The sequence below is a fragment of the Pinus tabuliformis genome, chromosome 7 (genome assembly GCF_031772625.1).
Source record: "Pinus tabuliformis cultivar Carrire ecotype Pingquan chromosome 7, CPIR1, whole genome shotgun sequence".
In the NCBI taxonomy this organism is placed as follows: domain Eukaryota; kingdom Viridiplantae; phylum Streptophyta; class Pinopsida; order Pinales; family Pinaceae; genus Pinus; species Pinus tabuliformis.
The window spans coordinates 781255078-781268627 of NC_142293.1; the positions used below are offsets into that span (position 1 = coordinate 781255078).

At 43.1% G+C, this 13550-nt stretch overlaps 1 protein-coding gene across 5 annotated transcripts in view; it reads right to left on the minus strand.

Annotated features, from left to right (window-relative positions):
* LOC149249904 (phytochrome) overlaps nucleotides 1-13550 on the minus strand; it is a 313914-nt gene that overhangs the window by 286868 nt on the left and 13496 nt on the right. The gene's annotated exons all lie outside the window — the stretch shown is intronic.

The window sequence follows — 13550 nt, forward strand, 5'->3', positions numbered from 1 at the left end:
GAAATATTTTGTAAAATCATTTTTTTTTGTTATCCCCAGGTCTCTTGTCTCTTGATTATCCAAAAACTAAGATAGTAGGGGCCTATAGTTCCTACTACTAGTTTCCCCATTGTTTGGTTATGCAAATCGGTCAAGATTATGGTTGTTTCTTCCTTCAGCACAGCTCTTGTTACCATCATTCAATATGTTAGCATTGTTACCAGCAACGTTTGAATTTCCTATGGGATGAGCAATTAGCTGGCCCATTTGTTGCTACCCTTGAGCTAACACCCCAGCTATCTCCTACTGCCCTTGAATTAATTGATGTTATCCCCTGCTTATGTCACTCAAGAGCCTCATGGGATCTCCTTGTCCTTCCATGGATGAACTGTGTGTAATCCTTCTTCTTCAGATCATACAAGGCTCATATACTCACAGGCTGGCAGGATGCACAACCCTGATACCACTATAAGGTCCCAAGGGAATTTTTGCCCCTAGGGTTCTATTTTTGTAAAACAATTGTCCTATGTAACAGCTAGATCTCAGTCTTACTAAAAAGTTTCCTATGCTAATGATGCCCTAAGTGGGTTGGGCATCTACTGACCTACAATCAAGTCTTCGTTGCCAGATTGATGTGTTTGTGCTTAGAAGTATGCCTAGACTAACGATCTACACATGTTAACCAAGCTTGGATTGGTTGTGATGGTGTTTGATGTTCGAGAGGGTCCAAACTCACTGCGAGAAGGATCTGAGCCTCCTACTAACTTTCAACAGTTCTTAATACGCCTTTGTGCTTAATTCGTTGTCACAGCAACCCTACAGCCCTGCGATTTGTGGCCTGCGGTCCAAGATAAGGCTCATCCTTTTCTAATCAACCAGAAACCTTTGTCTTGGAATTCCTGCCTTGTCCGAATAAATAGGTTGTCCCAAAATGTCCCGATCCTCAAAAGATCCTCGCTTGCCAGAAACATATTAGAAATGTTTTAGAGAGATTATGTCAATCAAACCAAAGAAAAAGAAAAGACTAGCTACGGTGGGATCATCTCCACCGAAACTAATCAACGAAAAGGAGGCTTAAAACCCTCAGAGTCGTAGCTCAAAGAAACAGAGATATTCCAATCATGATCAAATGATTCTATCTCTCCTTTATTTATAAATTCCTCATGGGGTTCTTTCTTCCTTAATCTAATTTGAGTGGTTACAAGTGTAGTCCCCAATTTGGGCTTTTTGCCCCAACTACCCCAAAATTTACCCAATGTTGCCCCAAAACATTGGATAATGGGTTTCCCCCTTTATCAATGTCTATAGCCTACAAGGTTGGATAGCCTACTTCATCCTCCCTTGGGCAACTAATCCATAGGAAACATTACATCCTAGCATGAGGCGAGTAATTGGAGGTAGAGAGGGTAATTTGTACTTGTTGAGAGGACAGTCAGTACGAGCCCTAGTGCATGACAGTGACAACCTGTGTGAGTTGTCGCACATGAGGATGGATCACTTACACTATAGATCTTTGCCATTGTTATGGGCGATGGTCACTAGTCTTCCAAAGTTCAATGTAGAGCAAGATGGAGGGTGCAAGGGATGTGCACTTGGCAGGTATGCCAAGGCTACATTTCCAAGTAGCAAGAGCAGGTCCAACAGTGTGTTGGACTTGATTCATTTTGATGTGTGTGGTCCTATGTTAGTGGAGTCTATGACAGGATATTACTATTATGTGACATTTATAGATGATTTTTCTTGAAAGGCATGGATATACTTCTTGAAGGCTAAGGATGAGGGCTTAAGTTGATTTCAAGAGCTCTTGTGGAGAACCAAATGGAGAAGAAGATCAAAGTTCTCAAATCAAACAATGGGGGTGAGTATACCTCCAACGAGGTCAATAATTTCTGCAAGGAGGCAAGAATCAAAAAGGAGCTGACAGTGCCATATAACCCACAATGAATGGAGAGCTAGAGAGGAAGAATAGAGCCATCATCGAAGCAACCAAGGTTGTGATCCATGATCAATATCTACCTATCTTCATGGGGGTAGATGCATGTAACATGGTTGTGTAATTGGAGAACAGGAGTCCTCACAAAGTTTTGGAGGACAAGACTCCTAAGGAGGTTCTCATGGGAGTGAAACCAAAGGTGCAACATCTTCAAAACTTCAATAGTCCAATTTATGTCCACATACCATTTGAGAAGAGGACTAAGCTCGAGCCCTCAATAAAGAAGGGCGTTTTTGTTGGATACAACGAGATTTCAAAGACCTACGAGGTCTACATTCCATCGCAGAGGAAGATAGTGGTCAACAGGTATGTCAAATTTGAGGAAAGTGAGACCTTTAGGAGGTCACATGGGTTGGATCCAGTAGTGGCATATGATCAGGAGAAACAGGCTCTGAACACTGAGGGAACAATAGCACCAGCAACAAGGACATAATCTTTTGATCAAGTAGAGGATCAAAATATTCCTTCGAGCTCTATCAGGAGGAGGTCAAGATGGGCCAAGCAGACTTTGGGGGATGTTGAGGAGAATGTGGAGGCTCTTAGCAGCACTTTCAGGGAGAGTAGACCACCAAGGAGATTTTCCATTTACATGGTCTTGATGAGCAGTATTAGTGAGTCCAAGGCTTCTACTTTTGAGGAGGCAACAGACCAGTAGGTTTGGAGGGATGCCATGGTGGAGGAGTAAAACTACATCATGAATGATGATGTCTGGGAGATTGTATCGAGGCCTAAGGGAAGTCAACAGTCACTTCTGGATCGATATATAAGATCAACATGCAGCAGATGGAAATATCGAGAAGTATAAAGCGAGGTTAGTGGTGAGAGAGTTCTCCAAGAAGGACAGAGTAGACTATAAGGATATTTTTGCTCCTGTGGCCAAACATGCATCTAGCAAGGTGTTTATTTCCATTACTTCAAAAATGGAGTGGAGAATCCATTAGATGTATGTGAAGACTACCTTCCTTAATGGGGTAATTGAAGAGGTGTATATTAAGCAACCTCAAGGATTAGAGGTGCATGGGAGAGAGTCCCATGCATGCAGGTTGAAGAAGGCATTGTACGGACTTAAGCAAGCACCTCGAACATGGTACTAAAGGATTGATGGGTACTTGTTTGGCTTGGGCTTCACCAAGAGTGAGGCGGATGTTCATTTCTAGTAGCATCGAATGTGCTCTAAGCCTCAAAATTTGCAAGGAGGCTTGGACACATGTATTCCACAATACCCAGAAATTGTTTTGGGAAATTCCACCCGGAGGCAATTTTATTAAAAAAAATAATTATTTTTAATGGGTGCCTAAGTCTAAACTTAGGAAATTAAAATAATTAAAGGGTATTAATCTAACCGTGGGTGAAACTTCTAAAAGAAGACGAGGATCAAGCCAAAATGATTTGAGCCATTGATTAGTATCTAATCTGGGTCGTTGGTTCTCAACAAAAGGATTATAAGAGGAGGCTTGATGGGCATTTGCAAAACACATCGTGTGGGAGATCAGAGATCGAATTTCTAAAGAGAGCAGTGCAACAGTTGCCAGTGAGATTCGAAGTGATTTCTTGCAATGAGGGGCAAGGATAGCTCCAGTTGGAGATTTCTCCTGATCCGAGAATACTCAGCAGAGGATACAGAGAGAGATCTGGGAAAGGCAGCGCAGAGGCTACGTTGGGCAGCATAGACTGAAGCAGAGGCAGCGCAGAGCCTTGAGGATCCGTATTTTTGCTGGAGAGGTCGATTTCTGAAGCTGGAAGTCGGGGTGTGATATCGGGAGGACAGAATCAAAGTCTCAGAGAGGCAAAGCGATCAACAAAAGGGATGACGTTGTCCCTAGGAGCTATGACGCTGGGCCTACGCAGTGACTGCACAGAGGCAGCAAGGAATAAGCCATTTTGTCGTTGGATCAGGCAGATCGCTAGTGATAGTGTGAGTTACTTCTCACTAATCTTCTGTCAGTCATATTATCTGTACTGGATAGCCAGCAAGGCATCCAGAGGTTGTATTCGAAAACTACTACTTAATAATACAAACCCTCAGTTGTTGAACTGGTTTTCCCGCATTGGGTTTTTCCGTGGACATTTGTCCAAAAATAATTGTGTAATGTGTTGTGTATTTCTTTCTTGTTCAGTTACTTGTTTCCGCATATAATTTTAAAGTGAAGGCTGCAGTGTATTAGTTTCGATATTTGCAGTAGGAAGCAGTAAATAATTTGTTCAGTAATTAACAAATAGAGGGAACTTAATCAGTTGTTGCAAAAGAAATTTGGGCTTCCAAATTTTCACATGGTATCAAAGTTGCAAGTGAAGCAAGAGAGCAGAGCCGATAGAAACCAACGCTGAAGAGGAGGGTCGAAGTGCTGCGTGGGCAAGTAAATCGAATCCCCGGATGGATTGCGCAATCCAGACTAGGAGGGCAAAATTTTTGAGGAAGGGCTCTCTCTGAGTGAGTTGACAGAGAGGTAAGACTTCCAGATCGAAGTTTGCCAGTGTTAGAGGGAGTAGCGCAGAAGCTTCAACGAAGAGGAGGTTTCTGGTGACACGCAGTTTTCTGCAGCCGTTGTTGGGGCAGAAAAACATCAGAAGGAAGAAGAGAGACACTATTGAGCGAATTCTTCTTCAGAGGACTTCTAGCCAAGAAGTCTGATTTCTCAAGTACTGAGCAGCGGTAGAGGGGAGTTGATCTACTAACTCCAGCGGGGAGTGCGTAGGCTAGCCTAGTGCTGCGCAGAGGAGAGAGCAGGTTGTTCGACAACTCGTTGGCAGAGATGGCAGCAAATGGGTTGCGAGTCCGGATCGGTTGGACGGAGCATCCAACTATGTGATCTGGAAGGCAAAGATCTCATGCCTTCTGGATGAGCACGATCTCAAAACTTACGTCGACAACGTGGTAGTTGTACCCGTCAATCCAGATCCGCTCAAGAAGTACAACGTTGAGATGGCGAAGGCCAAGAGGATGACCCTCGACCGAGTTAGGGATCATGTAGTGTGTCACATTATCGGCAAGGATACTACTCGGCATTTGTAGGAAGCTTTGGCCACGCTATACGAAGGATCTTCCAACCAGCACAAGATGTACTTGGAGCAGAAGATGAGATCCACGCAAATACAAAAGGGGGAATGCATTGATCTGTTCCTTATGAAGTTTCAGGAGATCCGAGACTCGTTGGCAGCTGTGGAGTCAACACCTCAGCCTACCTAGATGGTGAGGCTGGCCCTGAATTCAATCTCAGAAGAGTGGCAAGTGTTTGTCCAGAGTATCCTAGGCAAAGAAAGATTGTCGGATTGGGAAGGAATGTGGTCCACTCTTCAGCAAGAAGAGATGACGAGAGACTTAGTCAAGTGCAAACTTGATAGTAGCAGGGCAACAGTGGGATGAAGCCAAAGGAGGAGGATGAGAATGCAGCCCTCGCATCTAAGGGGCAGCAGGAGCAGTGGAAGAAGAAGAAAGATGTTTCGAAGATCAAATGCTTCCAATGTGGTGAACTTGGTCACTACACTACGCAGTGTCCTCTCAAGAAGAAGGACAAGGACGAGAAGAATGATCCGAAGGCTGCATCTGCACAGATAGAGGAGGAGGAGTTTGCCATGATTACCGAGAGGTGGGGTGATATAAAACTGTAGTTCGAAAGAACTGCAGTTGAGGAGGATCCTTGAGGAGTCCACCTCTTAGATCAATACCTTGCTACGGGAGCCTAGATCAAAACTAGCAGAATGGAACAGTGTCAGTTGGTGCAGAGGAGTATTAGAGTGACAGTTGCAGTAGCTAGGAGCGCCAGAGACTGAGCAGCCCAGGGCTAGAGTTGGCACAAAGCAGAGTTGACAACAGCGCAGAGGCTTCAGAGGGTCAACACAGAGACTAGCAGCATTCAGAACTCCAGCAACAGATGCATCATCCTGAAAACCTATTTAGTAATTTTGGATGCTTTTCCATTGCTGATGCAGTAGCAACAGTAGTTGGAGAAGGCTGCAGTGCGGATGCAGTGTTGGCAGTGGCAGTGCCAACAGTAGCACAAATGCAGAATTTGAGAGGGAGTTGCAATACAGATGCAATGTTGGCAGTGGCAGGGTCAACAGCAGTACAAATGCAGCATTTGCGCAGTAGTTGGTGGGCAGTGACATCAGAGATTAGCAGCACAGAGGGAGAAGTTACAGAGTTTGTGTGATGCTTCAGCAGGTTGCATTACTAGAGCACATTCCTCGCTAACAGGAAGTGTTGATTTCTGGTAGCATCGGATGTGCTCTAAGCCTCAAAATTTGCAGGGAGTCTTGGACACATGTATTCCACAATACCCAAAAATCATTTTGGGAAATTCCACCTGGAGGCAATTTTATTGAAATAATTAATTATTTTTAATAGGTGCCTAAGTCTAAACTTAGGAAATTAAAATAATTAAAGGGTATTAATCTAACTGTGGGTGAAACTTCTAGAAGAAGATGAGGATCAAGCCAAAATGATCGAAGCCATTGATTAGTATCTAATCTGGGTCATTGGTTCCCAACAGAAGGATTATAAGAGGAGGCTTGGGCATTTGGAAAACACATCGTGTGGGAGATCAAAAAACGAATTTCTGAAGAGAGCAGCGCAACAGTTGCCAATGAGATTCGAAGTGATTTCTTGCAGTGAGAGGCAGGGATAGTTCCGGTTGGATATTTCTCCTGATCTGGGAATACTCAGCAGAGTAGGCAGAGCGAGATCCGGGAGAGGCTACGCTGGGTAGCCTAGGCTGATGTAGAGGCAGCACAGAGCCTTTTGAGGAGATCCGTATTTTTGCTGGAGAGGTCGATTTCTGAAGCCAAAAGTCGGGGTGTGAGAGCGAGAGGACAGAATCGAAGTCTCAAAGAGGCAAATCGATCAGCAGAAGGGGTGATGTTGTCCCTATGAGCTATGACGCTGGGCCTACGCAGTGACTACGCAGAGGCAGTAAGGGACAAGCCATTCTGTGGCTAGATCAGTAGGGATCACCAGTGATAGTGTGAGGTACTTCTCACTAATCTTTTGTCAGTCATATTCTCTGTATTGGATAGCCAGCAAGGCATCCAGAGATTGTATTCAGAAAACTATTTCTTAATAATACAAACCCTCAGTTGTTGCACCGGTTTTCCCACATTGGGTTTCTCCGGGGATATTTGTCCAAAAATAATTGTGTAATGTGTTGTGTATTTCTTTCTTGCTCAGTTACTTGTTTTCGCATATAATTTTAATTGGTGAAGGTTGCAGTGTATTAGTTTCGATATTTGTTGTAGAAAGCAGTAAATATTTTGTTCAGTAATTAACAAATAGAAGGAACTTAATTAGTTGTTGCAAAAGAAATTTGGGCTTCCAAATTTTCACATGATATCAGAGCTGCAAGTGAAGCAAGAGAGCAGAGCCGAAAGAACCCAGCGCTGAAGAGGAGGATCGAAGCGCTGCGTAGGCAGCAAATCAAATCCCCAGAGAGATTGCACAATCCAGGCCAACAGGGCAAAATTTTCGAGAAAGGGCTCTCACTGAGTTAGTTGACAAAGAGGTAAGACTTCCAAATCAAAGTTTGCCAGTGTCAATGGGAGCAGCGCAGAAGCTTCAACGAAGAGGAGGTTTCTGGTGAGACGCAGTTTTCTACAGCAGTTGTTGGGGCAGAAAAACATTAGAAGTAAGAAGAGAGACACTATTGAGGGAATTCTTCCTCAGAGGACTTCCAGCCAGGAAGTCTGATTTCTCAAGTATTGAGCAGCAGCAGAAGGGAGTTGATATACTAACTCAAAAAGAGAGTGCGTAGGCTAGCTTAGTGTTGCGCAAAGGAGAGAGGAGGTAGTTCGACAATTCGTTGGCAGAGATGGTTGCAAATGGTTTGCGAGATCAAGATCAGTTGGAGGGAGCATCCAACTATGTGATCTGGAAGGCAAGGATCTCATGCCTTCTGGATGAGCACGATCTCAAAACTTATGTCGACAGTGTGGTAGTTGTACCCGCGGATCCAGATCTGCTCAAGAAGTAAAAAGTCGAGAAACTGCTTGGCAGATGTGGGAAGCTTTGGCCATGCTATAAGAAGGATCTTTCGAGCAACGGAAGATGTACTTAGAGTAGAAGATGAGATCCACATAGATGCAAAAGGGGGAACGCGTTGATCCGTTCCTTAGGAAGCTTTAGGAGATTCGAGAGTTGTCGGTCGCTATGGGGGCAACACCTCAGCCTACCGAGATGGTGAGGCTAGCCTTGAATTCAATCTCAGAAGAGTGGCAAGTGTTTGTCCAGAGTATCCTAGGCAGAGAAAGATTGTTGAATTGGGAAGGAATGTGGGCCGCTCTTCAGCAGGAAGAGATAACAAGAGACTTAGTCAAGTGCAAACTTCACAGTAGCAAAAGCAGCAGTGAGACGAATCCAAAGGAGGAGGATGAGAATGCAGCCCTTGCATCTAAGGGGCAGCAGGAGCAACGGAAGAAGAAGAAAGATGTTTCGAAGATCAAGTGCTTCCAGTGTGGTGAACTTGGTCACTATGCTACGCAGTGTCCTTTCAAGAAGATGGACAAGGACGAGAAGCATGATCCGAAGGCTGCATCCGCACAGATCGAGGAGGAGGAGTTTGCCATGATTGCCCAAAGGTAGGGTGATATAAAACTGTAGTTCGAAAGAACTGCAATTGAGCAAGATCCCTGAGGAGTCCACCTCTTGGATCAATACCTTGTTACGGGAGCCCAAATCAGAAGTAGCAGGATGGACCAATGTCAGTTGGTGCAGAGGAGTATCTGAGTGACAGTTGCAATAGCTAGGAGCGCCAGAGGCTGAGCAGCGCAGAACTAGAGTTGGAAGGAGTGTAGTTGGCATAGAGCAAAGTCGATAGCAGTGCAAAGACTTCTGAGGGTCAGCGTAGAGACTATCAACAGTCAAAACTCCAGCTACACATGCATCATGTTGAACATTTGTTCAGTAATTATGGATGATTTTCCATTGCTGATGCAGTAGCAGCAGCAATTGGAGAAGGTTGCAGTGCAGATGCAGTGTTGGCAGTGGCAGTGCCAGCAGCAGCACGGATGCAGAATTTGAGAAGGAGTTGTAGTACAGATGCAGTGTTGGCAGTGACAAGGTCAACAGCAATACAGATGCAGCATTTGCGCAATAGTTGGTGGGCAATGATGTCAGACATCAGTAGCGCAAAGGGAGATGTTACAGAGTCTGGGTAATGCTTCAGCAGATTGCATTACTAGAGCACATTCCTCGCTAGGAGGGAGTGTTGATTTTTGGTAGCATCGGATGTGCTCTAAGCCTCAAAATTTGCAGGGAGGCTTGGACACATGTATTCCACAATACCCAAAAATCGTTTTCGAAAATTCCACCCAGAGACGGTTTTATTAAAATAATTAATTATTTTTAATAGGTGCCTAAGTCTAAACTTAGGAAATTGAAATAATTAAAGGGTATTAATCTAATTGTGGGTGAAACATTTAGAAGACGAGGATCAAGCCAAAATGATCTAAGCGATTGATTACTATCTAATCTAGGTCGTTGGTTCTCAACAGAAGGATTATAAGAGGAGGCTTGATGGGCATTTGAAAACACATCGTGTGGGAGATCAGAGATCGAATTTCTGAAGAGCGCAGCGCAGCAGTTGCCAGTGAGATTCGAAGTGATTTCTTGCAGTGAGGGGCAGGGATAGTTCCGGTTGGAGATTTCTCCCAATACGGGAATACTTAGCAGAGGAGGCAGAGAGAGATCTGGGATAGGCAACACAGAGGCTACGTTGGGCAGCGTAGGCTGACGTAGAGGCGGCGCAAAGCCTTGAGGAGATTCTTATTTTGCTGGAGAGGTCAATTTCTGAAGCCGGAAGCCGGGGTGCGAGACCTCGAGGACAGAATTTAAGTCTCAGAGAGGCAAATCGATTAGCAGAAGGGGTGACGCCCTAGGGGTTGTGACGTTGGGCCTACGCAGTGACTGCACAGAGGCAACAAGGGACAAGCCATTCTATGGCTAGATCAGTGGGGATTGCGAGTGATAGTGTGAGGTACTTCTCACTAATCTTTTGTCAGTCATATTCTCTGTATTGGATAGCCAGCAAGGCATCCAGAGATTGTATTCAGAAAACTACTGCTTAATAATACAAACCCTCAGCTGTTGCACCGGTTTTCCCGCATTGGGTTTTTCCGGGGACATTTGTCCAAAAATAATTGTGCAATGTGTTGTGTATTTCTGTTAGACGCACATGGAATAAGAAGAGATCTGAATGATAAAACAGTGAATTGCATTTCTTTTTAACATAGATGTACATTTATAATACATTGGAGTGACCGTTGGATTCATATTCCAACGTCTCTTGAACTCCCTTTGACTCCTCACAATCCACACCAACCCTTAGAGGATTAGGTGTCCAACATTCCCCCCTTAATCCGAAGGGGTATGTATGAGTCCAAGAAGAGAGTTGCAATACAAAATGTGCAAAAATATGCATGGCAGCACTAGACTGAATGTGCTCTCTGAAATGTTGGTATAAGGGGGTGGTTTAAGGATGACCACCAACACTGGAATGCTTAGTGTAGTTCCCGGAACTCTTCCAAGTCTGGCAAGAAGTTGAAATCTTCTGCTAGAGGAAGTGCTCCTAATGCTTTGAAGAGGGAGACCTTCAACCTAGAAAAGGGAGGTCTACAACCTGCATAAGAAGGGAGAACCTCAACCTGAAAAGGGAGGTCACACCCTGCGATGGTTTAAGGATGACCACCAACTCTGAAATGCTTAATGCAAACCCTGGAACTCTTCCAGAACTGGCAAGAAGTTGAAGTCTTCTACTAGAGGAAGTGTCCCCAATTCTTTGAAAAGGGAGAAGCTCAACCTAATAAGGGAGGTCTCAACCCCACATAAATGGTTTAAGGCTGAACACCAACCAAAGGTATGCTTAGGGGCATCTTTGTCTCTGGCTACAACTTTGAATCTGGTATGGCATGTTGTGGCTCGGGCTCGCTTCAACTTTTGTGTCTTTGAAGCTTGTATATGACCATCACTTCCCCCTTGTCAAATACAAGGTGAGATGATGGAGAAAACTCAACTGCGAGACTGTTCAATACTCTAGAACAAGTTTTGACATATGACTGAAATATCTTCTTAGTTGTTGAAGTCCATTGCCAAGAAGCGATCCATCCAAGATTAATCTTTGTTCTCACAGGAGGCTTGTTTTTGAAGCATCTGTTTGAAGAATGATTGTGTTGACCACAATGTTTACACGAGTGAAGAGCAAAACAATGATCTTTCACATGGCCAACTCTGTCACAATGTTGGCATTTAACAACTTTTGGTTGTGAATGTGGAGGAGCAGAATCTGGAACAGGGGAAGGTGAGTTGTCATGAAGAAATCCAGCACTCTGAAATTTGATGGGCTTTGAGTAATCTGGAATATGAAAGGACACATCCTTGTCATATCCAAGACCAGTTTTGTCTTGTTATGGAGAAGCTCTTCCCAAAGTCTGATGATGGGCTTGGGAAGTGTATGATGATTTTCTACTTCTTTCTGCAAATCTGGTCCTTCATTAGGCACTGAATGTGAAACAATCTCAACCTTATTAATTTCATCACTTGCTGGTTGTTGATGGGTGTTTGTCTCAATGTTCTGAACAAAAACAAGTTCAAAATGATGTCTATTTTGTTGTAGCTCTTCTTGCTGGAATTGAGATTCGAGTTGTAGAAACTCGATCTTTTCTTGAGCATCTTGTAGACATGATTGAATGTCAGCGAGAGTGGTTTTGTTGATTTCTACCATCCCATCAACAGTGGAATGTATTAGACTATTTAGTAATTCTAATATGTCACTCATTTGATCCATTTCACAATAATGTCACTGCAAAATAACTAATTGGCATACAACTTTGTCTTCAAAAAAATCTCTAACTAAAGATGTAGGCTCTCAATATACCTCCATACACCATGCAATTTCATACCCTATAATATATGACCATAAAAAAAGGTATGAATGCTACATACCATACTACATACCACCATTTACAACCTTTATAAAGAAAAGGGACGCATATGAATATGATATATGGTCATTATATAATATATGTATGCACCATGCATTACATATATACCATAGCCTTCATAAAAACTTGAGTGCACACATTAAAACACAACTTTAAAAACACTCAACGCATATACCATTGAAGCATATACCATATGCACTTTATGGATACCATACCCACTTTATATGATCCAACGCATATGAATGACTTCGAACAAATATATGTAAGTTATACGACCTTTCTCACACATATAACCGTTGCATTGTTCTCGACCTTAAAAAAGATTCAACGGCCATGTTCGAGCACATGGTTAATCAGTCGAAGCACAGGTGGTTTGTAACACACAGTCTTCGAGAAAGAGCCAACACATAGGGCAGTAAAATAGCACAAAACTTAAACAACGCAACACCAGGAATTATACACATTGGCTCTAACAAATTCCAGCACTCAATCAAATGCAACGCTTCAAAATTTTGCAAAAGTTCCACGCACAAGAGATTAATTCAATGGAGACACCATCATTCAATCAACGGATTCAAAGACAACCCAAAAATCATATATTGCTCACCAAAGCCGACCATACTTTCCCTACAATGCATTCTTCAACTACTTGACCAAATTCAGTTAACCCATCCAGTTGAGTTACATCTATATGATTTCCGAAGAAACCCAGTTACTGGAAGATTATATGACTGCGAACTTTATGGCGAGGAATTAGCTAGACCTCTGTGCTATCATTCCTGTTTCCATAATTGTGACACATATTTTCATATATCGTGTGTATATCTCCCTCACAAGATGCAACATCCTTCATATGCAAACCATGTGCTTAAATTGTGTCGAACCACTACAATGGCCTTGTGTAATAAATGCAATCAATTCCATAGTCATTGGAGAATGCCATCAAATCGCATATTGGATGAATCTAATAGAATCGATGCTCATGAACAATGGCAGATGATGTACCAATGTCGAGATCGTGACTTCAATTTACATATTCACTGCACCATACCATTCTTCAAACAGATGGTGCCAAAACGGCACAGGTGCGTAGACAAAACACTGGAACCGAAGCCCTTAGCAGCGGGTGGAAAGTGCAAATGGAAACACCAATATTCAAGATTTTATTTCGTGATTGGTTGTTGCCTCCACAGTGCTATTGTCCTTCGCTATCATCGCAACTTTCCTCTTTATTTTACCTTGTGTTTAGGCAAGGAAAACTTTAAATGCAGTAACTGAATAACCAATCTACCACAGGATTTGTTCTCAAAGAGCGAGCAGCTGAAATGCGGTGTAAGGAAAGAAGGTTTCGAACATTTGCAACTATATCTCAGTCATTACAGAAAGTAGACCGGATTGCCAATAACTATGTAAAGTTGCAATAAATTGTGAATCCTACGTTATTTCAAGGTAAAGACCGCTTCAAATGGTTGTTGTGATAATCGTTCTATCATGAGGAAGACTCATTACACTTTCAAATCAAATGTTTGAACGTGAAGATAGGATAGGTTACGACAGTTACAGCAGGAAGAGAATATCAAGATAATGACAAAGCAGAGAAATGCCCATTGAAAGCCACAGCATATGCAACTCAAACCAACGCCAATTTTGC